We start from the raw sequence: 17,044 nt of genomic DNA, 5'->3' as shown, positions 1-17,044 counted from the left end.
CCAAACACCCAACCCAAAATGGCTTTCACTTTTTTTTCCAGGCTGAACTTCGCAACTCTAACCCAGATACACATCGGCACAGAATGACACTGGGACACCTCACGGGACTCCCAAGAACTGGTTCTGAAGGGCATATAACCCCCTACGAGCTCAGTGCTCCTGGCCCCTCTCCAGGACAGGCTGGTCCAGGCAAATCTGTGTTTGGGGCTCACTGATTCAATTAGTATGAATTTAATTGTTCTATTTTAGGTCAGTTCTTTCTTCTTTTGTTTAGTTCTGACTCAAGATTTACTTCAATTATCTATACCTCTGTTAAAGTACCTAAGCAAATGAAACCATTTAAAGAGATGATGGGAAAGGAAGTGATGGAGGAAAAGGAAAGGAAGAAACTGGATCTCTAAACATAGGCAAATAATCTCCACCCTCTCCCTTCCACCATCCCCATGCTTGTAAATTACTAAACTCCTAGACAAGCAACTGTTTTTCAAAGGAAAATTCCAGGCTCTTAAGTCTGAATGTGAAAACCCGGTGGTTAAGCACTGGCCTGCAGAAAACTAAAAATTTCAGCAATTCTGGAATGAAACGCTATGTTCAGAGCTATACAAAGCATAGCAGCTGTTCCAGCCAACATGGAAACTGAAAGGGGTGATGCTATCTTACCCTTTACCTAGAGTCAAGCTGGTACCGTCCTGGCAGGGCTGCCGTGAAGCTGCCTCAGTTCTAGTCTGCTGAGCACAAGAGACAAAGAGGCAAGGGAATGTGTGGGCCAGCAAAGCACACCTGAACAACAGACAACAGACCCACCTAGAAGAAAAGCAGTTAATAAGTAACAAATTTTAAAGGATGCAAGGAAAAAGAACTGCTTGAAAAGCAGTTCTTAATGTCACTTGGAAAATCCTGTTCAGTGCTAAATTCAAAAGATTAGATCACATCTAACTCTACCTGAATTTCCCAAGTGGAAGAAGAACTCTTTTATCAGTTTTCTTGGAAGTAAAAACACATTTTCTCTATTAAAAACATTAAATCCTGCTCATAAAAACTTTTAACGAAACCCTTCTTTGGTCTTGTGGCATCAGGCCTCAGATGATCATCTTCAAGAGGGCAGGCAGCGATGGAAAAGGAAAGACTGAGAAGCATCAAAAAAGCAGCTTATGAGAAAGGGTTCCTCTCAAAAGCCTGAAGCTCACACACAGGTTAACTGAAGAAAATGTTTTTCTGGTGTGACTGAATTGTCTCCTCTGAGAAAACACTTTCCACTAGCAATTCCATTCTACCCCTGACAACTCTATTCTATTTATTGTTCAGTTTTAAATGACTGGGCAACTGCTGCCCAGCCATGCATCTTCAGAATTGGCCAACACTTCACCAGCCTACCACACACATAAACCACCAACGAATGAAGCTGGTGGCGAGGAGGCTGAACTTGTAACGTGAACTGCCGACAACACACCACACTTCCTGCTAATTTTGACACTGTGTCCATTCAAGAAAAAAATGAAAAAAACTACTGTAAGGTCTGGTAGGTTTGCCACACTACATTCCGCAAGAAGACTCGCATGGGTGCCCAGGTTCAAATCTTGCCTCTTTCATTTGCCAGCTATGGTGAGTCGCTTGACCTTGTGACACTGCCCTTGGACCTCCAAGTTATGGAACCTTCTTTCTGTTTCAGTTTCTGCATCTATAAGATGGAGACAATGAACACCTACACCATACTGTTGCTAGGGGAAATAGGTGAGTTAAACTTGTTAAATGCTTAAGCAGTCAGGGACATATAGTATAAACTCCCAAAGTGCTTGCTGCTATCATGTATGCTCTCACACCAGCATATATGCTTACCACACAAATACACTAGCAAGTGCCTATCAGCACTGCAGGGCTGATTCACTAGTTATCAGTGCAACAGGTTGGGTGAAGACATCTCATTCATCTGGGCAGCAATTTTCAACCAGTATGCCGCAAAATTTTTAAAACATTCAATACCCAACTATTCAGTCAGGGGCACTGACCTTTTTCCCTTAGATTGTCAAAATAAAAAATGACAAAAGCCAACAAAACAATACCCATCGAAGTGTGAATGAATCAAAATTGTAACTATTTTTTTTCTAAATCAGCAAAAAATGTTCTGATATGCTGCAGAATTTTAGTAATTAGTTTATGTGTACCATGAGACGAAAAAGGTTGAACATTGCAAAAAGGTAATGGTTTTCCAACTTTAGCATGCACCTTGGGAGCTTTTTGTGACAACTTCTGGGCCCTACCTCTAGAGTTTCTGAGTCAGAAGGTTTGGGATGGGGCTTAAGAATCTGTTTGTCCAGGTTCCCAGGGGATGCCAGTGCTCTGATCTGGAGATCCAACTTTGAGAACCACTGCTCTAAGGAAGAGCTAACTCCTTAGGTTCCATGCTTTAGGCCTAAGCCTCACTGAGTTTATTTACATGCACAGTGAGCCTTAAGTAGATAAAATAAGAAAGATGAGTGGCAAATATGCCTGTGCAAAGAAGCTAACTGCTCAGAGACTACCCAGGTGTTCCTCCACTTTGCCTAGCACCCCACACCTCTGCATGTTGCAGACAGCGTGACAGGAGGCCCAATACGCGATAAGCAAAGGTGTGCATAGCTCTTAGTCTGAAGCCTTTAAAACAGGGGTCCCCAAACTTTTTACACAGGGGACCAGTTCACTGTTCCTCAGACCATTGGAGGGCCGGACTATAAAAAAAAAACTATGAAAAAATCCCTATGCACACTGCACATATCTTATTTTAAAGTAAAAAAACAAAACGGGAACAAATACAATATTTAAAATAAAGAACAAGTAAATTTAAATCAACAAACTGACCAGTATTTCAATGGGAACTATGGGTCTGCTTTTGGCTAATGAGATGGTCAATGTCTGGTTCCATATTTGTCGTATGTCATTGCTAGCCGTAACAAGTGATATGATGCACTTCCAGAGCTGTGACGCATGCTTCCCATGTCACTGGAAGTAGTACTGTACATGAGCGGCGCTGCCACATATGGTACTCCAGCATCCGCATCCTGTGCTCCTTTCACTGACCCACCAGTGAAAGAGGTGCCCCTTCTGGAAGTACGGCAGGGGCTGGATAAATGGCCTCAGAGGGCCGCATGTGGCCCGCGGGCCGTAGTTTGGGGACCCCTGCTTTAAAAGCTGATGTGTGGCCTGCTAGCCTTTCCTTACTATGGTGACCTGGAAGCACAGACAAAAGCAGCCTGTATCCCTGTGCCACTGCATGAAAAGAAGGTGCACTAGAGGGCTGCTAAGCCTGAAGCAAAGTTCATGGGAACAAGCAATGGCACTTTATAGGTTGAGCTACTGAGATTTTTAAGTTGGTTTGATATTCAGCTTAATTCAATTAAACAATTCCTATCATTACTACAAAAAGGACCTCCTCAACAGTCTTATTAGGTCCAATCTATCAAACATATATGGGAGGTTAAAGTCGGTTAGCTAGGATTTCTACCCTCTCTCATTCTTGTCAATTTGTCAAAATAAATGAGATTTAAAAAAAAGACTTATTGGGGGTCTTTTTCCAACCAAATATAAAAATTCTTCACTGCACCATGATTATTTAACAGTTGCCAATAATTTAGAGAGCAAAATGGGCTAATGTTGAAAATGTGAAAAGTAAATACATGGAAGGGTCCAGATCAAGAGCCCACAAAACAAAGTATGTACGCAGACTCTGCAGGAAGGCTGGGCTCTGCGAGGACAGGCTGCAGGGAAGGGCTTCCACTGTAGTGCACACTGGTAACATATTTGGCCCAAATGGAGAAGGTGGTAAAAACATCACCACCTACCTACAAAATTGCTCTTTAAAACATGTAATGAAAGCTCAGCTGATTAGAGCATCGTCCTGCAGCGCAGAGGTTGTTGGTTCAATCCCTGGTCAAGGCACATACTCAGGAACAGATCCATGTTCCTGTCTCTCTCTCTCTCTCTCTCTCTCTCTCTCTCTCTTCCTCTCTCAGTAAAATTAATATATTAACAACTTTTTAAAATGTAATAATTTGTCAATTTAGGAGAAGTTTGTAATTTACCTTCCAAGCCATACATAATTAAATAAGATTTTCCTCTTACAAAATCACACACACACCCAAAACAAAGTATACTCTAGAACAACTTAAACAGAAAATTTATAAAATACAAAATTAAAAGAATGGAGGGGAAAGAACTTTAAAATCTGTACTGGAATCAATCACATAGGCCTTTCCTGCTCTATAAAGCAAAAGAGCACTTCTTTGCAGGGACCTCAATGAGGAGGGCTTCAGTTGAGTGGAAGCTGCATCTAATCCCAAAGGCAAGGGCATTTTCCCTAGCTCTTCCTCCAAAGGGCAAGAGAACACCACCTATGTGCACACACACTTTCAAACTCATCCTCAAAGTTTGCTAGGTGGCTCTCTGCTCCCCAGTTAGCCCTGGCAGAGCTCAGTGCTGAGAAGAAGGAGCCTGAAGCTCTGGCCAGCTCAAGTTCGTCAGCCCCTTGAGTGCCTCCTTCTCCGGGTGTGGCACATTCCATCTCTTTAGGTATTGCCACGCAGCCAAAAAGAAAAAAAGGTAAACACTCATGTAATGCATTTGGTCACCTATTACAATTCAGCTGTAAATCAGAGTTGAAAATAATAAAAAGGCCCCAATGCTAAAAAAGCTAGTTTCTCTAATATTCAGCAACTGTTGGGTTTTGTTTTTGGGTTTTTTTGGTGGGGTAAGGGAATTTTTCTTCTCTTTTCATTTTTTTCAGGAGACTTGAAAAAGTCATTATAAAAAGTGAAAACCTGAAAAACTTAAATATTTCTCTTTTTAAAAAATTCTTATGACACACTATCTGTGAGACAATAAGGAGACCAATGACCTCCACGCATACTCTAAGACAGGGTTACTTCTTTACTTTTCATTAACACTGGGGGACATTCTCTTAGAATACCAGAGATAACAGGAATAATGTGCAATTAATTAGATAATAGGTGGATGTAGTAACAATCACAGAGCTAAAAAAAAATTTCAGCATCCCATCCTGCTATACTCTCCCCTGAAGTCCCCCAAAACTACCTATTAGCAGCTGATTTTATAATGCTCATTATGTGTCCTCAAATCAGTCACTCTGTGTGCATCTGCAAGAAACATAACGGGAACTTCCACCCACATTTAAAAACTGAAAGCCATATAAAAGCGACCTCCTGTATTCCTGTAGTCTAACTTGTTCAGTTTAATGCTTCCGTCATGTTCATAATGAGTCAAGCTATAAGTAAGCTCCTGGGAGTTTATAAACATTGTGCTTCATATAATCAAAAGCTCCTTTTCACTTACTTATGTCCAAAGAAGTTTGTGGTTGCAGACTTCTACACACTGTCCATACAATGCATTGGGAATTACTCTGAGAGCTCAACAACATGGTTCTTGGTTCTCTCCCAGCCCACGAGGGCCAGGCACCCTGTCCCAGGCAGCGCAGGGAACTGCAGATCGCGCATCAACAGAGCCAGTCCCGTTGCTCTCCCTACTGCCTCCTCCAACTTGTACCCAAACACATCTTAGGCTATACGAACGTCATGTCTCTGTGATGTGCAACTTTCATGTAGATCTGTGATCATAGGGAAAACCCATTCTTAACTAAATGACTCCCAAACCAGCACAACCCACACACACTGAAGTTCCTTCTCTTCACAGACTGCTCAGATCATATGACTACTAAAATCCCTTGGATAAAAGCAAGCATTGTCCACTTTTCCTTAAAGTCTTGAAATCCTGGATAAGATCAGCAATCAAGTAACATTTCAAACCTCCAACAGCCTTAAATCAATTAATCAAGTTCTTCTCTTTGGATCTTACCCTCTTCCCCCAATAAGTAACAGGATGTCCAGTAAAAGCCATTTTAGTCAGCTTTTAAAGCAGACTGACAGCATTTATGTTAAATAAAAGATTAGGATTATGTGAAGGGGTGAGCTTTTAAACAAACAACAAATGCTATGAACTGAGATGCTAATAACTGCCCAACAAATTTCTGTCGTGCCTTTAGAGTCAGTTCTTCCCGGGCATCAGAGTATTAACTGAAAACAAGCCCCCTTCGTTCTTCATGTTCGTCCCCAGTCACACAGATGAGTTTTCTGTGCCTGTGATTCATGGAGGCTGATCTCCAGGCAGCCAGCAGCTGTTCAAACCCTTGCCTGGATGTCCTCCTCCCCTGCACCTCCAGCTCCAGAGTTGTCCTTGAGGCCCACCTACCCAGTGGACGCTGTAAGTTCATCATCTCAGACTGAGCCAGCAGAAGATGCTGCAGGTCACTTCACAGTTACGTACAGAACAAGGCACAAGCTCCTTCACCCTCTGCCCTGGCCCCACCCAAAGAGTCATCGCAAAGATCTGCTCCTCGCTCCTAGGAAGCAATGGTTTTCATTACTTTCCATCTGCTGTGAGCATCTAACACCCAAATAACTAATTCCTATTTTTTTCTTTCTTTTTTTTTTTTTTTTTTGGTTTCAATCTTATTTATTCCCTTGTGGAATGCTAGGTTTATTAATTCCTATTTCTTATATGCAATTCACACACACTTCCCTTCCCTGACAGAGGCACAGAAGTCTAACCATAAAAGAATGCTTTGCCTCTTTGGCATGGCAATCAGGAGGTACAGTTGCCATGGACATTCAGGAGATCAAATTTCAAAACTAATACATGTTCAATGGAAACACTTTCTCTTAGTTTTAAAAAAAGTATTTGATTCAGGAGCAGAAAAGTTTATACCAATCTTATTCATATCTAAGACAAATCTAAGGGCAGAAAAGTCTTAAATGTAATACCAGTATAAGCTAATATGTGAGTAATTAAAATGCATCCATTAGTATAATTAATACTTAGACCCAGTGCCCTGGCCACATAGCTCAGTTGGTTGGAGCACTGTTACAACACACCACAAGGTTGCAGGTTTGATCCTCAGTCAGGGCCCATATAAGAATCCACCAGTGAAAGTACAAATGAGTGAAACAACAAATCCATGTTTCTCTCTTTCTAAAATCAAGAAATTAAAAACAAAAAATAAAACAAACTTCAGCCCAGCATTATTTCATACTGAAGCTGATAAAATCAAAATACTTGGAAATTACTAGTAGGTATTAGTTACCTGTAGAGTTCTCAACCCTGAGATTTCCATGAAAATGTCCCTGAACACTCACCAAGGCCGAGAAAAAGCTTAGTGTCCCACCATGGAATGCTGCAGTCAGCTCCATTTGTAAAATGGAGCCACTGAGGATAAAATTAACAAATGACTTAAAAAATATAATAAACCCTGCCAAGTAAACATACTTTACATTTTTAGTTACGATTATTCTTCCTGGCCAAAAAAGCCATGCATACACTAGTCTAGGTGACATGTTCAATTCTGGGCACAGATATGAATTACAGTACAATTAAATAAAATGAGGGCAAACTCATAAAAACACACCAAGTGACTGCTAAAGTTCCATCCAGCTCTAAATTGTACAATTTTTAGAATAAGCCTGTCATTAGAATGGAAAAAACATCATTCCTTCCTTCCACTTGTCATTTGATGGTTTAAAGTTAACTTGTTTATTAGCTAAGTTAAATTTTCGGAGGCTTCCTTTAAGATTGGAACTCCTTTTCTATAGAGACTGTGTCTCACAGAGTATCATGACTTCTTTGGTACCCACCAGATAGAGGGTCTTCTCTATCACCTGCTTTTAAAAATTCATTAACACTGTGTATTATTTTACTTAAAAATATGAAAAAATTCACTTTAGAACTATAAATCACCTAATGATATCAGGTCATCATTTGAATCTATTAATGAATCATTTCTTTCTCCTGCAAATCTAGGCAAAATAAATTATATTTTAGCGTCTACCTGAATACAATGGAAGGTTCTTCCTAACCCTTGAGGTTAACTCTTAACACAGCTGCACACCTCTGAGGGGCACTGTTGTGTGGGGAAGATTCAGAAGTTAATTTTCTTTTCTTTTTTTTTTTATTCAGTGAGAGGAGGGGAGGCAGAGACAGACTCCCACATGCCCCCAACTTGGATCCACCCTGCAAGTCCACCAGCGGGCAATGCTCTGCCCATCTGGCGCATTGCTCCATTGCTCATCAACCAAGCTCTTCTGTAGAGTGCCTGAGGCAGAGGCCATGGAGTCATCTTCAGCGCCCAAGGCCAACGTGCTCCAATGGAGCCTTGGCTACAAGAGAGGAAAAGAGAGAGAGAGCGCAAAAGAAGTGAGATGGGGAGGGGTGGAGAAGCAGATCGGCGCTGACCAGGAATCAAACCCGGGACATACACATGCCACGTCCACACTCTACCACAGAGCCAACCAGCCAGGGCCAGAAGTTAATTTTCTATATAAAACTCCTGGGTGTAAATCATTCTAAAGTATCTTTCAAACTTCCTCCTCTCCTTAAGTAGAGCATGGTGAATCAATGTATGATTAATCTAACCCATTTGGGTGGTGACTCAGGGTCAATGCAGTGAACAACTATTACAAAAGGCACCTTGGGAAACTAGCATAATGTCCCTCCTATTTCTATTTCAGTGCTGCCCCTATACTGTAGGCCCCAGTTGGCCATGCTTTTTTTTTTAACTGAAATTTTTATTGAGAACATATGGATACACAGGCAGTTGTAAGAAATCACAGAAAGGGCTCCTCTGTTTGCTTTGCCCAGTTTCCCCCAATGGTAAATAGCCGTACTGTTTGCATTCTTCCATCTCATCCACTGATATCCTTTCTTACTGCTGTCAGTCTGGCTCCTTCTGATGGCTCTTCTCTACCTCCAACCACCAATTTTGGCCTCCAACTTATGGTCGACTGGAAATGGGAGAAACAAGGTGGTCACGGCCATGGCCATATCTAAAGTAAGAATAAATAGTGCTTGCCTGACCAGGCGGTGGTGCAGTGGATAGAGCGTTAGACTGGGATGCGGAGGACCCAGGTTCGAGACCCCGAGGTCGCTAACTTGAGCGTGCGTTCATCTGGTTTGAGCAAAGCTCACCAGCTTGGACACAAGATTACTGGCTCGAGCAAGGGGTCACTCAGTCTGCTGAAGGCCCACGGTCAAAGCACATATGAGAAAGCAATCAATGAACAACTAAGGTGTCACAATGAAAAACTGGTGATTGATGCTTCTCATCTCTCTCCATTCCTGTCTGTCCCTATTTATCCCTCTCTCTGACTCTGTCTTTGTAAAGAAACAAACAAGGCCCTGGCCGGTTGGCTCAGCGGTAGAGCGTCGGCCTAGCGTGCGGAGGACCCGGGTTCGATTCCCGGCCAGGGCACACAGGAGAAGCGCCCATTTGCTTCTCCACCCCTCCGCCGCGCTTTCCTCTCTGTCTCTCTCTTCCCCTCCCGCAGCCAAGGCTCCATTGGAGCAAAGATGGCCCGGGCGCTGGGGATGGCTCTGTGGCCTCACCTTAGGCGCTGGAGTGGCTCTGGTCGCGACATGGCGACGCCCAGGATGGGCAGAGCATCGCCCCCTGGTGGGCAGAGCATCGCCCCTGGTGGGCGTGCCGGGTGGATCCCGGTCGGGCGCATGCGGGAGTCTGTCTGACTGTCTCTCCCCGTTTCCAGCTTCAGAAAAATGAAAAAAAAAAAAAAAAGAAACAAATAAACACAAAAAAAAAAGCAAAACAAAGAATAAATAGTGCTCAAGTGTGGGCCTAAAGGATCATCATGAAACAACGGGTGGGCGGAGAGTAAGTAACAGGACTCCCTACCCCCACACCTCCTGCTGGTTCTTCCTCACTCACATGCTGAATATTCTGGACCTATGAATGACAAATAAGTGACCTCCACAAAAGTGATACATTACTTTTGAGTCTATTAAATTCTAGCTAACTATTTGCTATTTCCACACTGGAAACTAGTACTCTGGCAGTACCCAGGGTCATACTCTTTTAACATTTTTCATCAAGCCCTGTCAATACTTTGGAATGAATACATATAGCCTTAAAAAATTACATTTTTTTTCTGGACTCACTGATGTTTGTGAGGAAGTTTTAACTCATCAGTCACTTGTACTACTTGGAACAATTCAATTATATAAGTTGAAGAAACAAAGTTCTAGAAAAGAGATGACAAAGAGCATAAGTGTGCTTCAGAGACTTCAGTAGGTAAGAAAGTGTCACTTTGTTCTATTACATTATGAACTTCTCAAACAAAGAAGCCTGATGGAGGCAGACAGAAGGGGCTTAAAAGCTTAAGAAATGGGAGGATGGTACAATTAACTGTCACACCATCAGATATAATACACTCTGATGAGGCCAGAGAAGGAAAACAAGGCAAAGAAAGTGCCCACCTTGTCTCTTTACACAATACCCAGATATCCCAGCATTGCAGACTATCTTTTCATCAAAGGTTATCATGATAACACATAAGGCCCGAGAAGAAAGGCAATAGCCTTTGAAGGGCAGTGGGCCATGGGAAGGAAGGAAAAGAAAAGAAGAGGAAGAGGAAGACATCTCCTAACTGAACCACAAGGCTCAGTCCAAGAAGCTGAGATGCCTATCCTAAGGTATTCCAAGGAAAAAAACAACTGCATTTCTTTCTAAGTCCTCTCTGCTCCACAGACCTGCCAAGTGGAAGATGCTACTGTCAGGCCTGAAGAGAGCTGCATGCTTCGTGCTGGCAATGGGAGGGTGAAGTGTTGTAAACACAAGAGGGCAGCCCGGGATGATTTGAGGTGAAACAGTGGTGGGGGTGGGAAGGTGGGGACTACTCTAAAGCACCTTCTCCACTGGTGCCAATAATGCATGCTACAAGGGAGAGTTCACCCTCACAGTGTTAAAGATGCTCCAAAAAACAAACAGTTGAAGACCAGGGATCATAAAACACAAAACATGTGCGGTATTAAAGATACTAATAAAAACTAGGATTTTAAATTCTAAAACAGATGTACAAAGAGAATTCAGTTTCTTCTCACGTGACAATAGAGTTTCTTTAGTTTTCAGAAACATGTTTCAAACAGTGTGAAGATGGCAAGAAAAAAAGCCCTCTTTCCCTTCCTTCCAAAAAAGAAAAGAAAGCCACACCAGAAATGGCCTGGGCCTGCTGCTAAGCACTGGAGGATCTGTGCATTGGGAGAGGTTCCCCTGCATTGTGTATTACAGTAAGCTGGAGCATGCCTATATATAGTCTGTTTACGAAGGGATTAGACACAAACACCACGCAGAATTTATATCAGACCAGGACTGGCTCCCCCCCCCCCCCCAGGATTGGCTTTTAAAGAGCTCAGTTTCTCTGTATTTATGGCCGCAAGATATCTCCTAAGCCCCAGCTAACTTCAGATGCTTCAAGAGGCAATGTCTCATACTGGCACTTGGAGCCCAGAGGCTCCTCTCACTGCCCTCCACTTTCCATCGTGACCTCACCTCCTGCCCTCCCCCTCCCACTCCCCCCCCCTCACAGGGCATCCACCCCACAGTCACACAGAAGCATAACTACACACTGAAGAATGTCCGCTGAATGGGGCCTATGTTATATGACGAAGGGCAAAGACAAGCATGCCATCGATTTCTAGAGAAACAGCTGGCAAGCTGAGGCCTCTTGCACAGGCCCCTCAGCACCAGAGTATTTTCATCTCATCAAATGTTCTGGTCTGGAGAGGGAAAGCCTGACACTGAAGGGGGAGGGCGAAGATGTTTTAAAGTCCTGGGGAGGAAAGGGGAAACAGAGAAAGCGGGAGAGAGGGAGGGAGGGAGGGAGGGCTGGAAGGAAGGAAGGAGGGAGGGAGGGAGGGAGAGAGGTCGGGAGGGAGGAACAGACAGAGACAGGCTTCACCACTGGTTTTAATAGTCTTGCCCAACCTGTTCTGCGGTATGTTCTGTTAACTCCTTTCTGGCAAGTGGATGCAAACAGCAACCCCCTTTTTTCTCTTCTTTTCCCTCAGGCATACTGCAATTTAAGGCAGACTTGTGAAGAAAGGTCCCTAAGAAGAAGTCTAAACCCATGACTGACTAGACTCAAACCCAGAATTTTTATCATATAGTGTAAGACCTTCACTACTAGCTCCTTAGAACTGTCATCTGGCTGGATAGTATCAACTGCCCAAGCGCTCTCCTCCTTCCCCTGAAAAATACACAAAGTAAGGTTAGGTCCTCAAAAATAGGTAAGTCGAAGTCAGGCTGAGCGAGGCCAGTTTGCACACACTTGAACAAAGCACTATGTAAGAAGGAAGCATAAAGTTAATGGTTTTTTTGGTCTGACATTAGGCATTTACAGGGTTAATAGACAGCCTGCAGATCAGAAATCTATCTGCTTAGCAACAGAAGCATCAACTAAGCCACACTGAGTTGTTTTGACACAGGAAAAGCAGTTTCTACCTGGTGAATATACCTGGTGATGTTTCAGATGCCATTTTAAGCAACACACATATTAATCACATGAAAAGAGCAGTCAAGAAACAACATAAAAGGAGAAATGTCCAATAAGAATTTACCCATCTGAAAGGTACAGATCAAATCAAGCATGAAAGTGCAGAACCACATATGGAAAACAGACTCCAAAAGTTAAGGGCAGACAGGGCTGAGAAAATTGCTCTTGGAATCAGTAAAACCTGGACTCACTTTCCCCTGCACTTGTTTGTAATTGCTTAGACTTGACATGAATCTTAAGGACTCCTCCAGTAGTGGGAGACTTCATCATCACAGAAAGGCAGATCCCCCTCTAAACAGGGAGATGAAAAGGAGAGCATGAATCTCACAAGAGGTTACACTTCTTTCCTTCAACATGTCAGTATGTCTCAATTTCAACAAAATGAAAATGCTACTCCAGGCCTCCATAACCTCTTTGAACGACAACAAATATTCCTTGAAACCTAAATATTTCCTGTAAAATTCAACTATAGAAGGCTTCTTCATTTTCAGCAAATGACTGTTTCCTCTTTGGAAGCTACAGGATACTGAGGCTTGTAGAGCTGGTTGCTGTAGGATGTTTACTGCTGTTTTAACAGAAATTTGTTTTAGACAGAAAGACAAAGGTCTAAAGGCAGTTACAACCAATAATTTGGCCCAGTTGTTGAATATGTAAAACACAGCAGAAAAGTATGTTAACACACTCTTTTAGATAAAATACAATTAAAAGGAATACTGTCAAGATATGTATATGTAACACATATACAATTGCAGGACCCAAGAATGGAGATGTGAAACAAAATAGAAGTAAAAATTTTAACAGTAATCTTATCAGTTTTGGGTAGGACTCTGTTTCAAGAGGAGAAAAAAATAGATAACTTTTTTGTAATGATGATATCCAAATACTCTAGAAAACTACCTTGTGAGTTCGGTTTTGTTAGCTTCCCTTAAACTCTAAACTAAAAACAATTCTCAAAGACAGTGTGCGTAGAGTTTAAAAAGAAGGAACTATAATGACCCTGGGGAAAAAAACACTTGCTAACTTCAATGCAATATAAAATACAATTTCAAAGTCACATGGTTCTTTGAGATTGTTTTAAAAGCACCTATGCAAAACCAAGCCACAAAAATAATCTCCTCCTTTAACACATTAATAAAGTAAAAAGATGTGTGCTTATTCAGAACCTCTATACTAACAATTTGAGCAAATTAAAACCTTATTTCTGAAATTTACATTTAAAAAAATGTAAGCTGGGTCAAAGAAACTGTAGTGTGAACAAAATGGTGATGCAAAAATCTGGCCTATGCAGAAACAAAAAACAAAAAGAATAAAAAAAAAAAGGCAAAGGGAGAAAAAGGCGACAGTGATGCGCTCTGGTTGCAGGCGGAGTGGCTGCAAGGCCAGTTGTAGCCAACAGTTGTGCTTGAAACAACAAATGGTGCATTCATAAACGGCAAAAACCAGGGCTGTGAGAAGCTGTAAAGGCTGCGCACAAAATGATGAGCAGCAGACTTTGCTGTTGTTGCGCAGAAAAGGAGTGAAAAAAGGACTGAATTCAGTTAGAGGCACAGGCTGTCCCTTCAGCTGCGGCAAAATGGTGAGCAAGAGGGTCTAAAGAGGCCCCAAGTACCATGTATCCTAACAAGAGCTGAACCTAATGGTAACTGAGTAAAGAACTCTAGATAAGAAAATACTCTTAAGAAACTTGCAAGGGGAAAAGGCCAAGTAGAAAACAGAGAGTACATCTTCCCCTTACCTTTTATAAAGAAAACATTGAGCATCACGAAAGCCATAGCCTCAGACCAAGGGATTAAGGGAGAGTAAGCCTTATTACCTGTGACATTACCTCTCCCTGGCCTCAACAAAAGAAACATCTGGTACCAGCTACTCAGCATCCCTGACAATTCTGTCAGAAAGCCAACTTCTTAAAAAATTAATTAGTGGCATTTACACCCGCCAATGCAGACAGCCTATCAGAGTTCTAGCTCAGGTACCACAATACCTCACTTAATAGGAAACACAGGCTTGCAACAAAGCAAGCATCAGATGGGAGAATTTCAAAGTTTCTATGTCATTTCTTAATTCTATTTTTAAAAATATTCCCAGTGGCTCAGATGTATTCATTTGTTTCATTAGATATAAGTGCAAGAGTCACCTGTATGAATAACCAGGAAAGCATTTTTGAATGGACAAGCCTAAGCCTTACAACAGACCTACTGCATCTGAATCTTCTGGAGTGGACCCTGGCAGGTGTGTCAGGGAAAAGCTTCCCTCCAGCTTAAGAATTATTGATTTGGATGCTGCAGCCCAGTGAAAAGTGATCACTAAAAAAGGACATAAAAAATGAGATAGGTCATAAAGTGAAGGAGGCTGTGCAAAGTCAAGTCACGGGAACTGTTGTAATTATTTGGCCATGGAGTAGGAGGAAGTGTCCCTGGTGCAGATGACAGTGTCCTTGGTCTAGTTAGCTAGACACCTCGGGTTCTGCCCCAGCCACATGACAGCATAGAGAAGCAGGCAGGAGCCAAGTGCACTATCCACTGCGCCAGCTCACAGAGGAAGGCCTGCATGGGGAAGTTAGGGCACACTTAGCAGGGACCTCTGTGGCAGGCAAAGTTCAGCCAACAGGAGTAAGGCTGCCAGTTAGCAAACCATCCGTTGTCCTCACCAGTAATATACTTGAAATACTGTACAGAACATCAAGAAAATGCATTCCAGCTGAATGGGATCATATTTAGAATACTGATTCTGAGGGAAGAATGGGGTGCCCCACTTTCAAAGAGAGGCACACAGGGTCTGACTCCAGTACTGCTAGTTAGTCGTAGAGACTTAAAAACCAGAAGCCACCGTGGCTTGTTTGTTCTACTATGCCCATCTGACTCCATTTTCAGAAGGTGGGTCATAGTCGAAAGGAGAATGCGGTTGCCCAATATCCTGGCTAAAATGACAGAAAGGATCACAAGCTGTCCTGCTTCCAAGCTCTCCGCTTATGCTGCTGACACTGTCCTGTCTCATCCACAGAACTGCCCCCCTCCCTTCTCCTCTACGCTCCTTTTCCTTCCAGTTCAAGCGCTGGCGCCCTTTTTTTTTTTTTTGGCTACTCGGTGTTTTCATTTTTTAAACAGCAATCGGGTAAACCAAATATCTTAACGCAGACCACTTCTGGGAAATAAACACAAAATGCAAGTGGGCTAGCTCACACTTATGTTATGCAAGACTTCTGAAAATTTGAAAGTGGTCACAAGCTAAATAACCTCAAAGTAACCTCCATCTAAAAAAAAGAGAGAGGACTTCACTCCGAGCTTACACATTTTCTAACCTCTCCCTAAGAAGAACCTATTTAAAAAAAAAAAAAAAAAAAAAAAAAAAAAAAAAAAAAAGAAACAAGCTCAATTCCTGAAGGGGCTCTCTGAAGAACTCTGGTAGATAGCTCTTTAAATCGCGGCTCCGGCCGCGGGGCGCAGAGTGCCTCAGTCTCGGAAGAAGCGCCGACGCTGCCCACCAGAGGGTCTGGACCCCGCCCCCATCAGCCTGCCGACCAACCGGCGCCCGCCACCCTGACTGACGGCCCCGCTGCCCGTTCAGGGGGCGCCCAGCGTAGGCCCGAGGTGGGGCAAATGGCCGAGAGGGCCTGGCTGAACCCGGGCCCTTGCCAACCCTCGCCGGCCAAGCCGCCATCCACCCGCCTCTCGATCGCTCGCTGCACTCGTCCGAGCTGCACGAGTCCCCTGGGTCGGACCACGACCGAGGCCGACACAGCCGCTTTAGACGGCGTACCCAGAACACAAAGACTCCTCGGCCCAGGCCGTCTTCTGCACTAGCGTCCTCCCCTGGCCTCTGTCTCGCAGGGCCAGGCCGGTGCCCCGCTCAGCCTGCCGCACGCCTTCCTAACGGGGAGCCCAGGACCCGAACTCAGCCTGACATGACAGCCTCCACTCCGTAGGGCCAGAGGAGAGGCAACGACCCTACGCAGCAACTTGTGTTTTCCCTCCGGCGTTACCCTTCGGAGTGGTCTGCCACAGTCGTCAGGGCAGATGCACAGGCCATCTTACAGCTAGGGAGCCAAACACGATGCCCAGTGGCTAACTTGATCTGGATGCTTCCATCCACAGTGCAGTGAAGGCAAGAAGAGGATCACTTTTACTGTCAGTCATTTTTGAAAACTTGCATGCCCTTTTTGATTAAAGAGCATAAATCACATTCCTATTATGGAAAAGGATACATAGAGGCAAGAGTTTTAGAATATTACATGATTTTTGAAACAAGCATGATTGTTCTATATTTGGCAATGTTTTTCCTTCTAGCACTTAATGACTTACTGTGCTATCTCCGGAAATTAGTTATCCGAGGGCAATCCCAAAGAATCTTTGAGAAGGAAAAAAAGGAAACCCCTATCACATTGAAAGAGATCTTCAGAATCGCTATAATTGTTACAGTACTTCTTTGCTGAGAACTTGAGAACCTTTCATCCTAGAAGGCATGAAATAAAGCTCAGAATTTTTTTAAAAACAAAAGGAAAAAAAAAAAATCATGAGCCTTGCCATTCAGAGGAAGCATATGAAGAAATTTGTTTTAACCCCAGTATGTAAAAATGCTAGGCAAAGTAGCCTTCACAGACCTTTCACAAAACTAAAGAAGGTATTTGGTGTGAAACTATGTTTCTTCCTTAAATTCTCAATAATTTT

At 43.1% G+C, this 17,044-nt stretch overlaps 1 protein-coding gene across 9 annotated transcripts in view; it reads right to left on the bottom strand.

Annotated features, from left to right (window-relative positions):
• RREB1 (ras responsive element binding protein 1) overlaps positions 1-17,044 on the bottom strand; it is a 144,126-nt gene that overhangs the window by 96,246 nt on the left and 30,836 nt on the right. For 2 of the 9 annotated variants that reach the window (XM_066268432.1, XM_066268433.1), the window contains exon 2: positions 8,703-8,819. The exons of the other annotated variants lie outside the window; for them this stretch is intronic. The gene's annotated coding sequence lies outside the window, so the exon portion shown is untranslated. The remainder of the gene's footprint in view (positions 1-8,702; positions 8,820-17,044) is intronic. 9 annotated transcript variants of the gene reach the window in all.

Source organism: Saccopteryx bilineata, chromosome 3 (assembly GCF_036850765.1).
Source record: "Saccopteryx bilineata isolate mSacBil1 chromosome 3, mSacBil1_pri_phased_curated, whole genome shotgun sequence".
NCBI lineage: Eukaryota > Metazoa > Chordata > Mammalia > Chiroptera > Emballonuridae > Saccopteryx > Saccopteryx bilineata.
The sequence above is the reverse complement of the archived record's forward strand: the minus strand, read 5'-3'. Positions and strand labels throughout refer to the sequence as shown.